General features: G+C 34.2%; 1 long non-coding RNA gene across 1 annotated transcript; it reads left to right on the plus strand.

The window, feature by feature from the left end:
- Nucleotides 1-2,350: 2,350 nt before the first annotated feature.
- Nucleotides 2,351-4,666, plus strand: LOC132799481 (uncharacterized). Its single transcript, XR_009634129.1, has 4 exons — nucleotides 2,351-2,528; nucleotides 2,944-3,049; nucleotides 3,650-4,268; nucleotides 4,363-4,666. It is a non-coding gene; the product is annotated as an uncharacterized LOC132799481 (long non-coding RNA).

Raw genomic sequence — 4,666 nt, forward strand, 5'->3', positions numbered from 1 at the left:
AGGGAAAAGAAATGAAAAAGGTAAAAACTAAACATTTAGAAATATTCAATCAGAATGAGGACACAAATTAAGCAACTCATACCTACCTAAATGCATAGATGCAATAAGTCCTCCATATCCAAACATGCCAAAAAAGGGCTGCAAAATCAAGATATGCTTAAAAGATAAATTTCAATGAGTAAACACTAAGAAGACAGTGGACACAGGACATAACTTACAAACAAATTGTACTTCAAATATGGAGGAAGAAATGCACGCTAATAAATAACCAAGAGAAACAGAAAATAAGAGGTAGACTTCTCTTTATATTAAAATGAAACATACATGCACAAGCTACAAAAGTTAGTGTCAGTTTTCACCATATAAATAAGTGTATTCACAAGATAAAAGCAAAAAAAAAAGATTTTGAAAACAAATTTTACCATAAGGTATGGAGATTTTAACTGTATTGCCTGTCCTTTTGAAGACCTGTGAAGTGATGCGCCCATCTTTCCCCTGTATAAAATATACGTAAATGAGACCTTTTGAGGAACACAAAAACCTCACAGAACATGGAAATCAGATTTAATAAGTAACACTTATTATCATAATAACAGTAATGAAAAATGTATTTTCTTGTAAAGCTGCTTAAGGTTTTAGTTCTTTCACAAATTCTTCTTCTATTTGACTAGTGTATCCACTTTATAGGGAAAACAATTTCTTTAATTCATTATGCCTCTTTGAAGTACCAGTAGCTTGTTTAAGAAATCACATCAAGAATGAGCATTAAAAAGAAAATATAAAAAAGAGCACATAATGAATATGAAATTTGGCCAATTAAACACTAGAATAGAAGAAAATTAGCTACCAAATCTATAGGACCCTGTTATGAAACATATCCACTGATGAAGTCCAGGTCTGAAGTGCCAGCCTAAATTAATTGGAAGTTCAGGTCCAAAGTGATAAACTAACGAAAACTAATGAAAAAAGACTTGGTTAACTTTTTAACATTTGATGAAAAATTTTATTAGTGGGTCATTGCAAAGAATGACATGCTAAACTTCCAGAAGAAAAATCCTCACCTCTGCCGCACCAAAGCTTTCCATATAACCATTGGCAAAAAACATGTTCTAGTTAACAGCTTAATGATAATGATGGAATTCTAAAACATAATATTATCTCTTTATTCATGCATTCAAAGTATAAACCAGACCAGAATTTCTAAATTGAAAAAGGTCGAAAAGGGATGAAAGGAGAAAGGGCAATGCTTACCTGCTGTGGTTGGTTTGTTGTCTTCCCTAAGAACACGTACCATGAGTGAGGATAGGTTTGAGGGAAGATTGCAAAAAAGGGTTGTGTTGACATGGCACAGGTTTCGATCACCGTTTGTCCTACTAATAAGTTCTGTAGATAACCGAAGCCGCTAAGATGAGAAAGAAAGGTGGCCGGGAGAGGGAAGAAGTTGCTGGCAGAATTTAAGAGCTCCTATTGTAAGAGGGAAAAGGATCCTAGAGAAAGAGAGAGTGAGAGGGAAAAGAATCATATGGAGAAGAAGGAAAAGGAAATGGAATGAAGCAAAAGAAATATCAAATAAAATAACAAAAAAACAGATAAGAAATAGAGAGAGAGAGAGAGAGAGAGGGGGGGGGGGAGGGGAGGGAAATTAGATACGAAATGTGGTAGGTGGGATACTGGTAAGAGGAAGAAAGAAATTGTACGTGATTTATAGGGTAAGGGTAAAGTTGGAATATTAAAAAAAAATGGGTAGATAAAAAATGTTTAAAGAAAAAGGGGTATTTTTCATTAAGCCCTTTAAAATAAGGGCATTGGGCCAAATTCCCCACCTCGGAATCTCCAAGGGGAATTTGGTCCTTTGCCCCCATGGGCAGGACTTTAACAAAATATACCCCTTCCTTTTTTTTTTTTTTTTTTTTGGTCTACCCTTCCATTTTTCAATAATCCTAAAATATCCTTATATCAAAATTAAATATTTTTACATCCTTTTTTTTTTGTTCATTTTTTCTTTCTTTTCTTCACCCGACTTTTCTCTTCTCCTTCATCACCCTTCCCCCAAAGCTGGCTCACCTCTTCTCATTCATGAAGATTTCTTCACTTGGTTACCTTTTTGCCAAACAATCCGATTTTATCTCTCAGGTCACTAAAATTCCATACATACCTGCTTAATTTGATGGTTTGGAATTCGGAATTAGGACATTGTGAAGAAGGAGGATTTTAAAAGAATTAGGGTATTGCGTTGCCACCTCGTTACAAAAAATTCCTTTTTCTTCCACATAATCCAATACCCAATAGCCCAAACCCTTCTCCATCATCTTTTCATTTCCTCTACCTTTTGTTTTTTAAAGGAAAAAAAAAATATTACATTACTCAGAAATTTAATTTAATATCCTTTTTCAACCTTCTCGTTGTTATTTCTTTTTGTTCCTTTGGTGTTTCTTCAACCCTTGTTTGTTGTTGCACAGCATATACAATTTAGTGATTTCGACTAGTCTTTGTTGGTTGCTCCTATTGACTCCTATTCTTTGCTGCAGGTAAATTTTATCTGTATCTTGCTCATGTTATTTATTTATTTTTTTTTCCTGGGGCTTTTATTTTTTTTTAAGTGAAAATCAAGGATTTTATTGTGGGTTTTGATTTTTACTTTATGAGAATGGAAAATAATTACTTTTTTTGGGGTGGGTTTTGTTCAATTGTTAGTTTGTTTTCGTCTTTCCTTTTATATGTATCTATATGTAGTTATTCAGAGGTTGTTTCTTCCTTAAATTTTTTTTAGGTTAAGCTTTGGTTTTTACTTTTGTTATGGGCGCAATGAAATTGGGTTTCGAAGTCCTACTAACCACCTCATTTGTTAGAGTATTATTTAGCTTGATGATAGAATGCGACTTCTTCAATTTACAAACTAGTTTCCAAACAACTAAATCATCTCTACCACATATCAAATGTCAGGGATTTCGTTGCAGAGTATATTAAAGGACGTCCAATTCATTGTCGTGGATTGACTTGATCATGATATTGCTTATTCTTAGTAATGATTGCTGCAATTGATGACTAGGTATTATACTGTGATTGGGTGAGAAAGATTTTTGGAGTTAAATAATTGTTTAGCTGTGGATTATGTTTCATCTTTTTGCCACGACCTTTTCAATTTTAGTTTATCTTGTTGATTTGTTCTTTTTAGGTGCTAATAGAACTTACGTAATTAAGCACATGTGCCTTGCCGTGCATTAGTGTTATTCATGACTGCCACTAATTGATTTCAATTGAAAAAATAGATTGGATGTCAATATTGATAGAATACTCACTTATGGTCTATGTTATACTAATATACTAATATGCAGTTATACTAATTCACATCTTATTTTGAGGTTGTCTAAAATAAACATGGCGGACTAGTTTTTTAGTATTAAGGTTAAGTTGCTGTAACGTAATTTCCAACGGTTTATTTGTTTATTTTAGTAATTGTAAAAAATATATGTAAATAAGCTTTCTCTCTTTAAGATATCTAAAAATTTACTCTTTGAACTAGTTTTTTTGTTACTATTTCCTCTTTATTTTTCTTGCACTTGCTAAACTTTGTTTATGTTGATAAGAGGGACTTCTCTGATCTCTTTCATCCATCCAGAACCTTGGCTTGACAGTTTGTGTGGTTTAGGGAATGGACTGGATGTATTTGCCCATTGTCAATCTTTGTAAATGATGTTTAGTGGGTCAAACGCTGCAAATTCTTGCAACATATTTAAGTGGAAGTGGCATGGTGAATCTTCTTTGACTGCAAGATTGCTTAACGATGTACCTCCAGAGATTGAATTATCTTATTACAGAAGGGTACCAAGTCCTGGTAGCGAGAGCCCTTCAGGGCTTCTTAATGGTGAGAGTTTGAATGTGGAACCAATTGCGGATTTGGACCTTTTCTTGTAAAGGCTCTACAGCTACTATTGTGAGAAAGGGCTCTGGTGTATCATTATAAAATGGATTGTTGAGCTTTTCAACCCGGGTTTCACCATATGTTTCTCAGGATTTTTCTTATTATATGTTGATTAGAATGGCCTTCGTAATGCTAAATGTGGGATGGATGCAGTTGAATCTAGAATTAAGGCCTGTGATCTTGCTAAAGAAGCTCTTCATCAGCACCCATTAACCCCTCTAACACTTTCAAAGGCTATTATTGTTGGATATTTGGGTATATTTTCCATTTATTGGCTCTTTTGTTTTTTGAGGTTTTTTGCTCAGCTAAGAGTAACTCTTGGAATCCGTCATTTCTATTATAATAGGTATGACTCAAAATTTGATATGCAATAATATTTGGTAGTGATTATACTGAATGTATCATTTTTTTAGGACAATGACCAAGACTTTTTCTTGCAGTCTTGATGTTACAGATAATGAAATTCAAACCATTCCATGGGCAGCGATTCTTGAAAAGGTTGTCTAGCTACAAAGTTCGCAACAGCTCTGTGTGGTTAAGGATCTTTCTACTCATGATGTGGTGATGCGATTGATGCGAAAGGAAAACTACTTGATCGGAATGCTTAACAAGGGAGTACTTGCATTTCCAATCTCAAAATGGGTCCCTGGTGCTGGTCCAACTGTCAAATCTGGTTCAAAGGGAAAGCGCCATCGTTTGATACTGACTAAAACCCTTGAGTGGACCTGAAATTGGTGCGTACTA

Source organism: Ziziphus jujuba, chromosome 9 (genome assembly GCF_031755915.1).
Source record: "Ziziphus jujuba cultivar Dongzao chromosome 9, ASM3175591v1".
NCBI classification, from domain to species: domain Eukaryota; kingdom Viridiplantae; phylum Streptophyta; class Magnoliopsida; order Rosales; family Rhamnaceae; genus Ziziphus; species Ziziphus jujuba.